This window comes from Juglans regia, chromosome 12, assembly GCF_001411555.2.
Source record: "Juglans regia cultivar Chandler chromosome 12, Walnut 2.0, whole genome shotgun sequence".
NCBI lineage: Eukaryota > Viridiplantae > Streptophyta > Magnoliopsida > Fagales > Juglandaceae > Juglans > Juglans regia.
This window is the reverse complement of record NC_049912.1, coordinates 9,955,463-9,974,114: the sequence shown is the minus strand read 5'-3', so window position 1 is coordinate 9,974,114 and position 18,652 is coordinate 9,955,463.

Here is an 18,652-nt window from a genome sequence, read left to right as displayed (position 1 = left end):
CTCCATGCATTAGAATCTCAAAATTGCACCACGATATTACGGGCCTTTCCAGATCCTTCACAGAATCGGGAAGGTAGCATACAAACTTGCTTTGCCCCTAACTTTCTAATCTATCCTACTTTCCATGTTTCATGCCTCAAGAGGAAGTTAGGAAACAGAGTACAACCCATGCCGAAACTTCCAGTTGTAACCCACAATTGAACCCTAGCCCCTGAACCCGAGAAGACACTACGAAGGGCTGGTACAAAAGGGGAACAAAGTTGGAGTCGAGGTGCTAGTACACTAGAAGGGGGCGTTGGAGGAAGATGCATCGTGGGAAGAGTTTATTCAATTGAAGCGGCGCTACCCAGACCTTGTGATCTTCTAAGGAATGGGGTGTTGTTATGGGTGTAAACCCTAATCTAAAGGGTTCCTTGTTAACCGGTGGGTTTCCAAGGACACCCTAGTGTTTGTCTTTTATTTTTATGTCAGGGTTATTTAAGTCCTTTGCTTTTTATGTGTTATTAGGGTTTTGACCGAGTCTTAGTCAGTGGGTTGGGCTGGTTATTGTCAAGTGGTGGGTCAGTTACTGTAGCGAGTGGGTAGTGCTCTTGGGCCTTGGTGAAAGTGCAAGAGTGGTCTATTATGTATTTGTCTATTTAATTGCAACAAGTATGATAATGAAGTATGACTTTGCATCCCAAGTATTTGTGAGTACCGGAGGCCACTGGTACCTTGAATAGGTGATGGATGCAACAAGGGCTATTCGCAATACCACTAGGAGGGCCAGGGGTGCTTGCATGGTGCAGAGGGTGAGGCTTTCGGTATGGAGGGTGAGACTTTGGGCGCACAAGGCAAGGCCACACAGGACCGACCGATTGCCACCTAGAGGTTGATTGAATTGTTGGCAAATTCCTTGAATTTAGGAGATGACGCAAATCCCTTGATTATAGGGGATTGGGCGATTTGGAGGATGATGTCCGAGTTGAGCTTATTCAAATTGGGAAGTTTATCCATTTGTTATTTAGTTAATTTGTTTCCTTTATTTTAGGAGTTGTTGGGATTGTTTCCTTAATTTTAGAAGTTTGATTTGTTTGAGGATTGTGATTTCAAAAGAAGTTGTTGAATGGAATAATTGGGGGAGGGCTAGCCGAACCCTAGTACTATTTATTTCGATTTTACATTGTAAATGATTATTATGCTATTTTCAATAAAAGTGAAGCTTATGCTTTCTCACCCTAATTTTCGAGAATTGAGTGATAGCCTGAGTTAGTCTTGATTTTCATCTTCCAACCATTCGGATCTTGGTATTGCCTCGAGGTAGCCCTTGATTCATCCATCCAGCATGACCGTAAACACTTGAGCGCGAGTGAGGCTTCCATCATTGGTGCTTTCATTGAGAGACGTTCAACCCGTGGAGAGGAAGCCAAGGAGGAAGATCATGGCCGATTGACAACCAACTACGAATAGGGAGTGGATTGAGAACCTTGAAGCCACTTTGGAGGCACAACACACCACCACCAATGAATGGCTTGGAAGGTTATAAGAGGTGCTCCACCAATTGATAGATCAAAGGACGAATGGAGATGGAAGGTGCCATAGAAGAAGAGTCGAGAGGCATCATAGTCTATAGGGCTTTGTTGGGTCTAGAAGAAGCCAACACCGTGAGAGGGTGGAGGATTCGGATTTATCTAATCAAGATTCCTCAAGCACCAATGAGGAATCAACCGAGGAAAGTGAATGGGAAGAAGGAAATCGAGGTGAGAGAAGAGGCGCACGTAGGGGGAAGTTCTCAAACCAAAAATGGACTTTTCCAAGTTCAATGGTGATGACCCAAGCACTTGGGTTAGTAGAGCCAATCAATACTTCGAGCACAATCACATGGAGAGTCATGCTAAAGTGTCCTATGCCGCCTACTTCCTTGAGGGGGAGGCTAACCAATGGTGGCAATGGATGAGGAAGACCTATAGAGCTCAAAGGAGGGAGTTGAAATAATGGACATTTGTCAAGGAGCTCTTAGGGAGGTTCAGGCCAACCGAGTATATAGACTACCATGAGACTCTCTCAAAGATCAAGCAAACCGGATTTTTAGGGGATTATCAAAAGGAGTTCAAATACTTGTCTACAAGGGTACACGAGTGGTCAGAGAAGGCTCTCATTGGGACTTTCGTGGGAAGCTTGAAGAGTGAGTTGGCGGCGGAGGTAAAGTTTAAGAAGCCAAAGACCTTGATGCAAGCCTTGCAGGTTGCACGGATTAAGGAAGATCAACTCCAAGATTTGAGGAAGAATAGCCACTTGGAGGTAAGGAAACCACCCCCAATGGTTTCCAAGTTTGGTGCAAACAAAACTTATAGCAAGGACTTCTCATCGGGAGGTCCTAGTGGAGGTGTATCAAGTGGAACCAAACCATTACCCGCTGGCGTGAAGAGTCTATCTTGGGAAGAGATGAAATGACGAAGAGAGAAGGGGCTTTGTTTCAATTGCAATGAGAGGTTCACAATGGGCCACAAATGCAAAGCCAAGCACATTTTTCTCATAGAGATGGAGTCGAAGGAAGAGGAAGACATAGGAGAGGAAGAGCGAGGGCAAGAAGAGCAAGAACAAGATGAAGCCATGAGGGGAGATCCTCATATTTCTATCCATGCATTGGTGGGTGTTGCGGGACCTAGAACGATGAGAACAGAAGCTCATATTGGCAAGATAGAGGTAACGGTTCTTGTTGATAAGGGTTCATCCCTAAACTTCATCAACTCTAAAGTTGCCAAGAGTTTGGGGTTGCCTATGACTTCTACCACTCCATTTGAGGTGAAGGTAGCTAGCGGGGAGAAGTTGATGTGTAGAGAAGTATATGAAAAGGTATGTTTGAAAACACTAGGCCTTGAGATTGTAGTTGATTTGTATTCTTTGCCTATTGTGGAGTTGGACGTTGTGTTGGGTGTGCAATGGCTAGAGGAGCTAAGGAAGATAGTCTCTGACTATAGAAAAATGGCTATGGAGTTTATGATGGGGGCAAATGGGTGACCATGAGGATGAATGGAAGAAGGGGATGTATGGTTGTGGGGGCCTAATGAGATGGAGAAGATCTTGAGACAAGGGGGTAATGTTTTGCTGTCACATTGACCTCCCAACCGGGGGCTTGAGTGGGGGGCATGAAGTGGAAGATGGGGGGCATGAAGAGGGAGTTAGGGTACGTTTGGGTAGTGAGAATACTTGAGAAGTGTTGAGAATGTTTGTGAATAGTTATGAGTAGAGATTAGAGTGAGTTTGTGGGTCCCATTGAGAGTATTTTGAGTTGTTTGGATGTGTGAAGTATGTTGAGTTGTTGACTTTTGGGTAGGTAGTTGAAAAATGTGTGGGTCCCATAAATATTATAGTGATTTTATTTTTAGTAATAAATATTATAATGATTTTATTTTTAATTTATATATAATAGTGATAAATACTATAATGATTTTATTTATATATATATAATAGTGATAAATATTATAGTAATGTTATTTTTTATTTATATATTAAAGTGATTTTATTTATATATTTTAGTGATTTTATTTTTTATTTATATATTATAGTGATTTTATGTTTTATTTATATATTATAATGATTTTATTTTTTATTTATATTTAATAGTGATAAATATTATAGTGATTTTATTTTTTATTTATATATTTTAGTGATTTTATGTTTTATTTATATATTATAGTGATTTTATTTTTTATTTATATATTATAATGATTTTATTTTTTATTTATATATTATAGTGATTTTTTTTATTTATATTTAATAGTGATAAATATTATAGTGATTTTATTTTTTATTTATATATTATAGTGATTTTTTTATTTATATTTTATAGTGATAAATATTATAGTGATTTTATTTTTTATTTATATATAATAGTGATAAGTATTATAGGATGTTTGTGAATAATTATGAGTAGAGATTGAAGTGGGTTTGTGGGTCCCATTGATAGTATTTTAAGTTGTTTGGCATGTGAAGTATTTTCAAAAGTACGAGAATATTTGGAAAATATTGAGAATACTTTGGTAGCCAAACATAGCCTTAGGGACCGAGGTTCCTAATGACTTGAGGGGTTTGTTGGGGAGGTTTTCTAGGGTGATGGAGGATCTGAAGACACTTCCACCCTCAAGGGAATTTGACCATCGCATTCCATTGAAGGAGGAAGCCAAGCCGATTAATGTGGCCCCTACTGGTATGCCTTTTACCAAAAGACTGAGATCAAAAAGCAAGTCAATGAGATGTTGGCTAATGGGCTCATCCGGCCAAGCACCAGCCCATTCTCAAGTCCGGTTCTCTTGGTGAAGAAGAAGGATGGCATATGGAGGTTTTGCATCGACTACCAAGCCTTGAATGAGGCTACTATCAAGGATAGATTTCCAATTCCGACCATTGATGAAATGTTAGATGAGCTTGGAGGTTCGATGTTCTTCTCCAAACTTGATCTAAGGGTCGTATACCATCAAATAAGGGTGCATGAAGGGGACATTCACAAGACAGCTTTTCAAACTCACAATGGCCACTTCGAGTACTTAGTGATGCCGTTTGGTCTATGCAATGCTCCTTCAAATTTTCAAGCATGCATGAACCAAATCTTTAAGCCGTATTTGAGGAGGTATGTGTTGGTATTTTTTATGATAGTCTTGTTTATTCGAAGACATGGGAGGATCATTTGGAGCACTTGGAGATTATTTTGGGGGTGCTACTTGACAACTCTTTCTATATTAAATTATCCAAGTGTGCATTTGGCCAAGGGGAAATTGAGTATTTAGGGCATTTGATCTCACTTGAGGGGGTCAAGGTGGATTCAAGAAAGGTTGAAGCTATGGTGGCTTGGCCCAAACCGAAAACCATCACCGCATTGAGGGGCTTTCTAGGGCTCACGGGTTACTATTGAAAGTTTTTCAAGGATTATGCTTCCATTGCAAGACCACACACCAACATGCTCATGAAGAATAATTTCGTTTGGAGTGAAGAGGGGGAGAAGACATTTGAAGCTTTGAAAAAGGCCATGACAACTACACACATTCTTACTATGCCTAATTTTGAGAAGGCATTTGAGTTACACACGGATGCAAGCAATGTGGGGGTAGGTGCGGTATTGACACAAAAAGGGAGGCCACTAGCCTTCATTAGCAAGGTCCTTGGTGTTCAAAAGAAAGGGTGGAGTGTGTATGCATGGGAGATGCTTGCCATCATGGAGGCCGTGAGGGTATGGAGGCCTTATTTGTTGGGGTAGAAGTTCTTGATAGTCACGGATAAACAACCTTTGAAGCATCTTTTGGAGCAAAGAATCATCACTTTGGATCAACAAAGGTGGGTATCTAAGTTACTTGGGTTTGAATTTCAATTGGTGTATAGGCCAGCCGAGTAGGGAGAATCGTGTAGCCGATGCCCTATCTAGGAGGGAAGGTGGTGAGGTGTTGGAGGCCCTTTCAAGTCCTTCATGGGGAGTGGGGGATGAGATTAGAGAGGGAATAAAAAATTATCTAAGGTGTAAGGAGGTGATGGAGAAGTTAGTTGTGGAGGCTAAGGGAGTAGAAAACTATGAGATGTGTGATGGGCTTCTAAAATATAAGGGGAGAGTAGTGGTGCCATGATACCAAGGAAGGGGGACATTCGAGAGTGTATCGTACTTGGGTAAGGGTGTCTAACTTGTTCTATTGGGATGACATAAAATGAGATATGAGAGAGTATGTTAGGAGGTGTGACACTTGTCAAAGGGTGAAGAGTGAGAGTAGCAAGCCCAAGGGGTTGATGCAACCCTTACCGATCCCTACTCACACTTGGGAGGATGTCACCATGGACTTTGTGGAGAGGTTGCCACTTTCAAATGGATGTGATGGGGTTCTTGTGGTGGTAGACTGCTTGACTAAGTATGCACACTTCATTGCAATGGTGCATCCAAAATGGCCAAGACTATTGCTAAACTTTATGTGGATCACGTGATGAAGCTCCATGGGATGTCAAGAAGCATTGTGACGGATAAGGACCGTGTGTTCATGAGCAATTTTTGGAGGGAGTACTTCAAGATTCATGGGACGAAATTGGCTCGAATTTCAACCTATCACCCTCAAACCAATGGCCAAACAGAGGTGACCAACTAGACTCTTGAGCAATACCTTAGGTGCGTTGTGCACCAATACCCGAAGAAGTGGGAGGAGCATTTGGCTTGGGCTGAATTTTGGTACAACACATCGTACCGCTGATCAATCAAGATGACACCATTTGAGGCGCTCTATGGGAAGCCACCACCGGTGCTTGTAGCCTATGAAGTAGGGAGTTCGCCTAATGAGTTGGTGGATATGGAGCTTAGAGAGAGGGATGAGATCTTGAAAGAACTCAAAAAGAACTTGGCACGTGCTTAAGACCAAATGACGAAATACTTTGACAAGGGAAGAAGCATGGAGTCCTTTGAGCCGGGAGATTGGATCTTTCTCAAATACTGACCGAGGGAGCACAAGTTACTATCCAAGGCAACATTGAGCAAGTTGAGGGCTAAATATTTTGGCCCATATCAAGTGTTGGAGAAGTGCAGATAGCTTGCTTACCTGTCGGGGTTCACATTCATCCTATTTTTCATGTCTCATGGCTAAGGAGGAGGGTTGGATATCCAACTAAGGTGGTAAATGAACTGCCCATGGCGGATGAAGAGGAAAGGATGTCAATCCAACCTGAGAAGATCATGAAGTATAGGCTTGTGAGGAAGGGTGGCCAAGTGAGAACCGAATCCTTGGTTCAATGGAGGGGGCTTCCAACTGAGGATGCTACATGGAAGAGTATTCAGGTTCACAAGGAGCAATTTCCAAAACTAGACCTTGAGGACAAGATCGATCTTGAAAGGGGGAGGAATAATGGAGATGCAAGAAGGGCTATCCACAATGCCACTAGGAGGGCTAGTGATAGGAACCAAGGTGGGCCTACTCTTAAAGATCCTTTGCAAGTTCCAGATGGGCCAATTACAAGATCAAGGGCCAAGAAAATCAAAGAAGTAATGCAAGGATTGGTGCAATCCACTTGGGATGAAGCCAACAAGAGCCCAACACTGAAGATGGGTCTGAAAGAAGAAGAACCAGCTTTGATCCACTTTATTCAAGCTGTGGAAGACATGACTTAGAGATACGGCCTATTGTTATTGGAGACTTCTAATTTGGTTAAATGATTTATTTTATTAGTTTAGAATAAGTGGGCTTGAAGATGCTTGGCTCACATGTCTTATTTCTTATGAACTATGTTTTTGGGAAGGCCTTGTATTTTGGCCAAGGGTTTATTTGGAAAGTTACATTTTAGGAACTAGGGTTTCATCAATTTATTGTAGGGGTTACTGTAGCCGCACGTACTGTAGTCGGTACTGTTCATCAAGGGTACTTTTGGGTAAAATGGGCTTTATTTTGGCTAGGGTTTTGATTAGGTTTGGGTTTAAAAACTCTTTGTAGCCTCATTTGAGAGATTAGACAATATTGAATTTTATTTGTGAGTTGAGTTTTCTCCTCTTGTTCTTGATTGAACTCTTGAACTTATCAAAGGTAAATCACAACCTTTGTGGCGTTCCTACTTTGTAATCTGGGTTCTTGAGACGGGTTTTTCAACGGGTCTAGATTTTAATATAATCTAGGTTCTTGAAACGAGTTCTCATCGGGTCTAGATTCTCCATCCTTGACTTGATTTTTGGCTTTCTTGGGAAGTTTTCAAATTGATTGTGGGTTCAAGGGATTCAATTCCCGCGGGTTCATATCAGCTAGGTGTGCCAAGGCGAGGAGGGTGGCTTTGGGGAGCTTGCAAGGCGCTGAGGGTGAGGCTGATAAGACCCCATGCTTTGTGACTCATGGCCAAGCCACTAGCCATGCCAGCTAGGCCAGCGTTCAAGCCAGTGCCCAGGCCATTCCTGGGCCATGTCAGCCACATGCCAACAGCCTTGCCAGCAATGTTAGCCATGCCCATGGCCCATGCCATGGGCTAGCCTAGCCCATCCATGGGCTCATGCATGCCATGGGTCAACTTGGCCCATGCCAACTATGTTATTGCTTATTGTTTATTTTATTTTAATTATTTATTTTCCAAGAGACCTATTGGGGGTTTTCAAGTTGTAATTCTTATAAATAGAACCCTTAGGCTTTTCATTTCATCTTTTGGCAAATTCCCTAGATGAGGATTATTTTGTTTAGGAGATCAACAATCGGTGCTAGGCACTTGAGCTTTTTGGGTGCAATTCGTGAATCCCAAATAGAGGATCACACCTTGCAGTTTATGAATAGGTGTTGTTCATTTATCTTGTTCTTGCAACTTGGTGCAATTCATGAATCCAAGTTGTGTTATCCTTATTTTTATCAAGTTACCAATTCATGAGGTTTATTTTTACTATTGTGCAATCCGTGAATCATTAGTTGATTTTTTACCTTTTGTTCATTCAAGTTCTTAAGTATTTCACTTTGTTCTTGAGTGTTCATCATTTTGTTCTTGGTGTTCATTCTTCAATTGGTTTTCCGATCCTTCCATACCCTTATTCTCGACCAGTAAAGTGTTTGCCACTTTCCATAAATTGTTCCCATCATCTAAGTCGCCTTAGCCATATTTTCCACTTACCATACACGGCCACAACCCTATCCATCCATCCATTTTGATCTTCCCACATACACCACTCGACCAATCCTAGTGTTACCCTACTTTCCATAAGTGAACCCTTACCATAATTGCCCTTCATCCATCACATACTTTGACCTGGCTGAATCCCTAATTACCTTCCATCTTTCCATACAAACACTTACCATATTCGGCCACATCATAAATCCTTCCCTCTATAAAACCCTAGTCGCCCACCTCAAGTCCTATAAGGTAACTTATTCCTTTTAGGAGTCTTGACTTCCTCACATTCAAATTCAAATCACTTAATTTAAGGAATTGACAATCACATTCAATCCCTTAAATCACTCTTCCTTCAATCTCTCTAGTCAACTATTGACTTGCCATCCTAGTTCAAATTTGAATTCCCCTATTCCCTCAAAGATTCCCTCCATCTTGCAAACCTCCATATTCATTTCCAAATAATCCAAATCTAGCCAACCTTCCAAAGACCAAATCAACCCTAATCCTACCATACCCATTTTGGTAACCCTAGTTGCCTTACACCCAAAACCCTAATTTCCCATTCTTCCACCTCATTCCCAAACCCTAGCATCATCCTAAAATCCAACTCTAAGCCAACTCTTCCCAATCTTGAAATCAACCCTAGCCACCCCACAAAACCCTAGTTACACTTCACTATACCAACCCTAATTACCATCCATGTGTCCCAAACACTAAGGGCACCCTTCTAGCCATCCACATTGCCTCAAACACTCATAATCATCACTTACATCATCCAAAAAGCCTAACCTCACCTCACTCATCCAACCCTAGCCATCATCTTGGCGCCATACTTAAGGACAAGTCCCAAGCCGCCCACATTGATTTGCCCTCCCTAAACACTTAGCCTACACAAGTTCATCATCATCATCATCATTCCATCACCCAAACACCAACCCTTTGTGGAAGGCCAAGCAAGTTGGCAAGGTCACTCGATCATTGTCCTCACCAAGGCAAGCTAGTGGTCCTTAGTGTTAGGGACAAGACCAGGGTCCCTAACAAAGGCTTTGGGTGCGGAGAGTGAGACTTTGGGTGCACAAGGCAAGGCCACGCAGGACCAACCGATTGCCACCTAGAGGTTGACCAAGTTGTTGGCAAATCGCTTGAATTTAGGGGAGGAGGCAAATCCCTTGATTATAGGGGATTGGGCGATTTGGAGGATGATGGCTGAGTTGAGCTTCTTCAAATTAGGAAGTTTATCCATTTGTTATGTAGTTAATTTGTTTCCTTTATTTTAGAAGTTGTTGGGATTGTTTCCTTAATTTTAGAAGTTTTATTTGTTATGGGATTGCGATTGTAAAAGAAGTTGTTAGAGGAAATAATTGGGAGAGGGCTAGCTGAACCTTAAAACTATTTATTTCGATTTTGTATTGTAATTGATTATTATGTTATTTTCAATAAAAGTAAAGCTTATGCTTTGTCATCCTAATTTTCGAGAATTGAGTTCTAGCCTGAGTTAATCTTGATTTTCATCTTCCAACCATTCGGATCCTAGTATTGCCTCGAGGTAGCCCTTGATTCATCCATCCAACACGACCGTAAACATTTGAGCGTGAGTGAGACTTCCATCAATAGGCTATAGCCATATCAGTTTATATTTTATTATTATTTAATTACAACATTCCTAACACAAAAGGCCAATAACGATTGGCGTTCTTGGAATAATGCAGTTAGTCGAGACTCGAGATGGTAAATTCTCCTCCTGGAAATAGACAGGTGGGTTTACCCATTTCATCTTTTGTGGGTCTTGTTCGTTAAATCATTGCGACTTTCATGGCTATCTGTAATGTGTCCTGTCGTTTGCCATGTCTTGTTGCGTTACCGGTCCAAACGCAAAACTGATTTACCCTTTTGTTTAACTTCAAACAACATAATCCAACTTTTGTAGTTGTTTATGCCCAATACAAGTTGATTTAGTCCAGTTATCCCCGAGATCCAGATCCATATATCCCAGACATCCATAGTGATTCGGTGAATAAGGGAAGCAGGTTATTCCATGGAAGAAACCGGTACCAATGGCGGCGGCATCCGCAACAACAATAGTAACCGAGCACCCATAACCAGCATAGCCCAGGACCACCTCTTAACAATTCTGCTTCTACTGCCTTCAGATTTGATTCTCTCCTTTTCCATGACATGCAAGAGATTTAGGGCACTTATATTTTCGGTCACTCTTTGGGAATCCATATGTAGGAGGGACTGGGGTTCCAAGTTTGTTGATGCTCTCAAGTCTTCCAATCTTCATTTCCAGCAGCAGCAGCATCTACCATGGATGAGGCTCTACAAGCAAGTCTTTCGGCTTGAGTCTGTTTCTTGCCATAACTTGACCTACCCAAATAGTGAATTGTTGGTCCCACGCCCCAGAGCTTCTCACTCTCTCAACTTTGTGTCCGATTGTCTGGTCCTACTTGGTGGTGGTTGTGACGGAGGTCAGTGTCTTTCATGAATCGTGATGTCCAACACTCGTCTCTATAGCATATCTTTTAGTGCTTGTTTGTTATATTCTTCTAAATATTTCCATTAGGATAATCCTTTACTATTATTTTACTACTCAGTTATTTTTTTTCGTTTACTCTTTGAATCTGGATTGAAAATATGAAGAAATGATCTTTTTGCATAATTTAGAAGAAAATAAATTCAATCAACCTGAGTTAATTTTTAAAAACGAGCTCATAGGAAGACTTGCCCTAGAGAATAGGGGTGGGTAACCTATTGATGAGAAAATTTGTTGTGGTAAAGGCCGCAGTACAAAATTTGGATGGAATAGAAGCATGAGCCATTAAAGTGAGACCAGTCTGGACAATATGGCGATGTCGGCGTTCAGCTAAGCCATGATATGAACCTGTGGGAATGAATTCCCTTAAACCCACAATCAATTTAAAAACTCCTCAAGAAAGCCAAAAATCAAGTCAAGGATGGAGAATCTAGACCCGATGAGAACCCGTTTCAAGAATCTAGATTATATTAAAATCTAGACCCGTTGAAGAACCCGTCTCAAGAACCCAAATTACAAAGGAGGAACGCTACAAAGGTTGTGATTTACCTTTGATAAGTTCAAGAGTTCAATCAAGAACAAGAGGAGAAACTCAACTCACAAATAAAATTCAATATTGTCTGATCTCTTAAATGAGGCTACAATGAGTTTTTAAACCCAAACCTAATCAAAACCCTAGCCAAAATAAAGCCCCTTTTACCCAAAATTACCCTTGATGAACAGTACCGGCTAAAGTAAGCGCGGCTACAGTAACCCCTACAATAAATTGATGAAACCCTAGTTCCTAAAATGTAACTTTTCAAATAAGCCCTTGGCCAAAATACAAGGCCTTCCCAAAAACATAGTTCATAATAAATAAGACATGTGAGCCAAGCATCTTCAAGCCCACTTATTCTAAACTAATAAAATAAATCATTTAACCAAATTGGAAGCCTCCAATAACAATAGGCCGTATCTCTAAGTCATGTCTTCCACAGCTTGAATAAAATGGATCAAAGCTGGTTCTTCTTCTTTCAGACCCATCTTCAATGTTGAGCTCTTGCTGGCTTCATCTCAAGTGGATTGCACCAATCCTTGCATTGCTTCCTTGATCTTGTAATTGGCCCATCTGGAACTTGCAAAGGATCTTTAAGAGTAGGCCCACCTTGGTTCCTATCAAGCCATTTTGTTCCAGAGTGCCGGGACAAGATAACCGAAGGATCCCATTTGAAGCAATGTTTTAATGAGGTATTTACAAACTCATCACCCCCTTCACTTTGGATAATTTTCACTTGAAATTGAGTTTCTAGCATTTTAAAAAATGCGGGAAATATGAATGAGATCTAATTTATGAGCCATGGGAAAAGGCCATATATAACAAGAAAATTTGTCTACAACAACCAAATAAAACCGAAAACCATCATAATAAGGTATTGGAGCCAATCCTTGGACATCAATATGAAGGCAATTTCTTTGATTTTCCAAGGTTCAACTTTCACAAAAACCAACATGTTTATTTAACGTAGGCAAACAAGAGAGCAAAAGTGTTCTTGAATTGGGATGGCCCAAACATGCATGCCAAATGGTGCTGGAAACCTTGGTAGCTTGAAGTGCAACCAGAATGGAAGAGGTTGGGGTGGCACGTAATGGGTACAAACCAGTGTCAATGAGACCCTTAAACATCACCCGACTGGTCCTCAGGTCCTTTATCATAAAGCCCCACAGATAGAACACAAAGCAACAATTGTGGTCAACAGTAAATTGAGAAACAAATAGAAGTCTCTTTTTAAGAGTTGCAATAATAAGAGCATTTTTAATGGTGACAGAAGTATGAGGAACTTCAAAGTTACTGACAACCAAAATGGGAAGACCAAGACTATTCCCAACCATCACAGAATCGGTACTGAGTATGGCAGTATACCTTTAGCATCAGTAGAAGTAGGAGCCATGTGTTGGTTTGCTCCTACATCCGGATACCAGACATCATCCGAAGTATCACCAGTTTGAATGGCAAGAAAAAGTTAATACCTTTCGTGATATGAACCCGCGGGAATGAATTCCCTTGAACCCACAATCAATTTAAAAACTCCCCAAGAAAACCAAAATCAAGTCAAATAATGGAGAACGTAGACCCGATGAGAACTTGTTTCAAGAACCTAGATTATATTAAAATCTAGACCCGTTGAAGAACTCGTCTCAAGAACCCTGATTACAAAGAATGAACGCCACAAATGTTGTGATTTACCTTTGATAAGTTCAAAAGTTCAATTAAGAACAAGAGGAGTAAAACTCAACTCACAATGAATAAATTCATCAAATTTCATAAACTTCATAAACTGATTAAAATGAGGCTACATAGAGTATTTAAAGAAAAAGAGTGGAGCCACGAGAGAAAAAAGAAAGAGAGTCTGCCGAGAGAAAAGGAAAGGCAAAAGTGAGTTTCTATGCAAGAGAGAGTGAGGTTAAGAGGGCTTTCTTCGCAGATCGCCCTATGATTTTTCTTATCTATAAAGAGTCTTATCTTACTCTTGATGAAACTAATCAGTCTCTTCCTAGTTTGGCTGTTTCTTTGTTGCAGGAGTTTGTGGATGTATTCCCGGAGGAGATGCCAAATGAGTTGCCACCTATTAGAGGCATTGAGCACCAGATTGATTTTGTGCCCGGGGCTGCTATTCCAAACCGACCAGCTTATAGGAGTAATCCAGAGGAGACAAAGAAGCTTCAGAGGCAAGTTGAGGATTTGATGAGCAAGGGGTACGTGAGGGAGAGCATGAGCCCTAGTGCAGTACCAGTGCTACTAGTGCCAAAGAAGGATGGGACGTGGAGGATGTGCATTGATTGCAGGGCGGTCAACAATATCACGGTAAAGTATCGCCATCCCATTCCTAGATTGGATGATATGCTTGATGAATTGCATGGCTCATGTATTTTCAATAAAATTGATCTTAAAAGTAGGTACCATCAAATTAGAATGAAAGAGGGTGATGAATGGAAAACTGCTTTTAAGACTAAGTATGGGCTTTATGAATGGTTGGTTATGCCATTTGGACTTACAAATGCGTCCAATACTTTCATGAGATTAATGAACCATGTCCTACGTGCATTCATAGACAAGTTTGTGATTGTGTACTTTGATGATATCTTAGTGTACAACAAGAACTTAAATGAACATATTGAGCATTTGAGATATGTGTTTGATGTGTTGAGATGTGAAAAGTTGTATGCTAATCTCGAGAAATGTGCCTTTTGCATGGAAAAAGTTGTTTTTCTTGGTTATGTTGTAAGTACAAAGGGTATTGAGGTGGATGAAGAGAAAGTCAAGGCCATCATGGAGTGGCCAACGCCAAAAAGCATCACTGAGGTAAGAAGCTTTCACGGCTTAGCTAGCTTTTATCGGCGTTTTGTTAAAGACTTCAGCACCATTGCTGCACCACTCATTGAGGTAATTAAAATGAATATTGGGTTTCATTGGGGGGCTAATCAAGAGAATGCTTTTGCCACTATTGAAGAAAGGTTGTGCTCTGCACCTGTGTTAGCATTACCTGATTTTAACAAAGATTTTGAGATTGAATGTGATGCCTCAGGAATAGGGATTGGAGCTATTTTGATGCAGGATAGGCAGCCCATAGCCTTCTTCAGTGAAAATTTAAGTGGGGCATCCCTGAAGTACCCTACTTATGACAAAGAGTTTTATGCTCTTGTTCGTGCATTAGAGACTTGGCAGCACTACCTATGGCCAAGGGAATTTGTGATCCATATCGATCATGAATCATTGAAGCATCTCAAGGGTCAAGGTAGGTTGAATAAAAGGCATGCTAGATGGATGGAATACATTGAGACATTTCCCTTTGTCATCCGTTACAAGCAAGGTAAGGAGAACATTGTTGCTGATGCTCTATCCCGGAGGTATGTACTTCTTACTTCTATGAGTGCTAAAATGCTTGGGTTTGAATATGTGAAAGACATGTATGCCGATGACGCTGATTTTTCTAATGTATATGTGGCATGTGATAAGGCGGCATTTGGTAAGTTTTACAAGCATGATGGTTATTTGTTTAAAGAAAGCAAACTTTGTCTGCCAAATTGTTCTATGCGTGAGTTATTGGTGCGTAAGGCACATGGTGGGGTATTAATGGGACACTTTGGTGTCAAGAAAACTTTAGACATTTTGCATGAACATTTCTTTTGGCGTAAGATGAAGAGAAATGTTAACCGTATTTGTGGAAGGTGCATTACATGTAGAAAGGCCAAATCTAAGGTTTTGCCACATGGGTTGTATACACCCTTACCCGTTCCTAGTGAGCCATAGGTAGACATATCTATGGACTTTGTTTTGGGGCTGCCTAGGACCAAAAGGGGTAGAGATTCTATTTTTGTGGTTGTGGATAGATTCAGTAAGATGGCACAATTCATTCCATGCCATAAAAAAGATGATGCCACAAACATAGCTGACTTGTTTTTCCGGGAGATAGTGCGACTCCATGGTGTACCTAAGAGTATTGTTTCTGATAGGGATGTTAAATTCCTTAGCTACTTTTGGAAGGTGTTGTGGGGGAAATTGGGTACTTAGCTCTTATTTTCCACTACTTGTCATCCGCAGACTGATGGTCAGACTGAAGTAGTTAATAGGACTTTAACTCAGCTTTTACGCACTGTTGTTCATAAGAATTTAAAAACTTGGGAGGATTTTTTGCCATTTATAGAGTTTGCATATAATAGGACGATACATACTACTACTTCATACTCTCCTTTTGAAATTGTTTATGGATTTAATCCATTTACTCCTTTGGATTTGATGCCTTTATCTGTTGATGGCAAGAGTAGTTTGGATGGACAAAAGAAGACGGAGTTGGTGAAGTCCCTTCATGAGAGGGTACGGCTTCAAATTGCCCAAAAGAATGAATGGGTTGTTTCTCAAGCCAATAAAGGACGAAGGCGTGTCATCTTTGAACCAGGAGATTGGGTTTGGGTTCACATGCGCAAAGAAAGATTCCCAGCCCATAGAAGGACTAAGTTGCATCCTCTAGGAGATGGACCTTTCCAAATTCTTGAGAAAATTAATGACAATGCATATAAAGTGGATCTTCCAGGTGAGTATAAAGTTTTTGCAACTTTCAATGTTTCTGATCTTTCTCCTTTTGATGTTGGTGAAGATTCGAGGTCGAATCCTTTTGAGGAGAGGGGGAATGATAGGAACGAAGGTGGGCCTACTCTTAAAGATCCTTTGCAAGTTCTAGATGGGCCAATTACAAGATCAAGGACCAAGAAGATCAATGAAGCAATGCCCTGCAATCCACTTGGGATGAAGCCAGCAAGAACCCAACACTCAAGATGGGTCTGAAAGAAGAAGAACCAGTTTTGATCCACTTGATTCAAGCTATGGAAGACATAACTTAGAGATACGGCCTATTGTTATTGGAGGCTTCCAATTTGGTTAAATGATTTATTTTATTAGTTTAGAATAAGTGGGCTTGAAGATGCTTGGCTCACATGTCTTATTTCTTATGAACTATGTTTTTGGGAAGGCCTTGTATTTTGGCCGAGGGTTTATTTGGAAAGTTACTTTTTAGGAACTAGGGTTTCATCAATTTATTGTAGGGGTTACTGTAGCTGCGCGTACTGTAGCCGGTACTGTTCATTAAGGGTAATTTTGGATAAAATGGGCTTTATTTTGGCTAGTGTTTTTATTAGGTTTGGGTTTAAAAACTCTTCGTAGCCTCATTTGAGGGATAGACAATATTGAATTTTATTTGTGAGTTCAGTTTTCTTCTCTTGTTCTTGATTGAACTCTTGAACTTATCAAAGGTAAATCACAACCTTTGTGGCGTTCCTCCTTTGTAATCTGGGTTCTTGAGACGGGTTCTTCAACGGGTCTAGATTTTGATATAATCTAGGTTCTTGAAACAAGTTCTCATCGGGTCTAGGTTTTCCATCCGTTGACTTGATTTTGGCTTTCTTTGAGAGTTTCAAATTGATTGTGGGTTCAAGGGATTTCATTCCCACGGGTTCATATCAATTTTCTTCCTCCTCTTCGTCTGGCCAGTCCCATAGAGTCTATTTCAACAATACAAAACTCTGTTGCATTCTCGCACAATGTTCTTGCGTTCCTTTCACTATTTCTTTCACCTCTAACAACTTATCCAAAAAATTTTCAAGTAACTTGGTTTGCTCTTTGTTGAATCTTATCCCGTCCATGAGGATCGACGGCTAGCTAATACCACTTGTTATTGTCCGCTTCGTAAATCTCTGTAAATTTTACTCAAACTGATGTGATTGTAATAAGGACCAGCTATGGATTGAATATACTGATATAAGAGAATTTAAGAGGCCCAGGTTAAGTGTTTGATAAAGAGTCTCATAGACTCATATTCATTGATAGTGGAAAGCTTCTGGAAAGCTTCGAGGGTTTCCAACCTCCATACACAGATCAATTCACACCAGGTTCCAGATTACTCTCCCTTCCTTCCCTTCGTCCCTTATGCTATTGCAGAATAACAACCCACCCCAAGACAAGAGTGACACGTAGACAGCTAACAACTAACAAATAAAAGAGACCAAATACCCTTTCCAGCAGTAAATTCATCAGGATACAAAAAGGTGCATCAAGCACAGGTTTATTGAAGCTGTGCGTTTAATCTCATTCCTCCAAAACGGTGCACTGCATCAGGTTCCTAACAATCCACTTTATCTATCTATCTTTTTTCAACCAGACTCTATAATATCCAGAAAAATCTTTAAGGATTGTATATTCATTTGAAAGTTTTTTCCCAAGATCTTTATTTTGGTGTTAACTATTGAAATAATCTGTTTGGATTTCCAACAAATTGTTTCCTATAAACTAAGTTCAAAACTTTACTCCCTCTACAACTTTGATTATTTTAGTTATTTTATCACCCTTCCATTAATCCCACCAATACAAACGCCGAATAAACACCAATAGAATGTGACATCATGTGTCAACTAAAATAAGAATTGAAAAAGATATTCAAATTAGCACACAAAAATTAAATAAACTCGAAATATTTCGTGGAAAAAAAAAAAAGGGTAAGGACAACCACGCGCCACCCCCACCCTTTAATTTATTTCATATGTTTATTTCTGTTCAAATTTAGGCTCTAGTGTTTAGGTAAGAATTCTAAGGAATATTAATCCACTTTTCTCATGATATTTATATTCAATTTATGGGCTGAATACAAAAAAAATAAAAAAGTAAAAAAATTCTTTAGTTTGGCTTTTGGAAACATTGTTTTCCGTACTCCAATTTCAAACTTTGTGCTCCATCTATTTCCCCCCTCGATCACTTAGTTCTTCTATCACTTTTTCGTTATTCCCAACACCGAAGCTCGTGTCAGTGATGTCACATTAGCACAAACACCTCATAAGCACCAATGGAATGATGGTCCGAGTAAAGTAAAATGAAAAATAAGAAACACATGTAAAAGTTCAAAATATTTTTTTTTTTTTTTGAAAGGAAATGCCACATACTCTTCATCACTAGCAAAGATACAAAACTTCTCCAGTTGGATACAATTTTTAACCAATCTGGACTATCTTCTAACCATA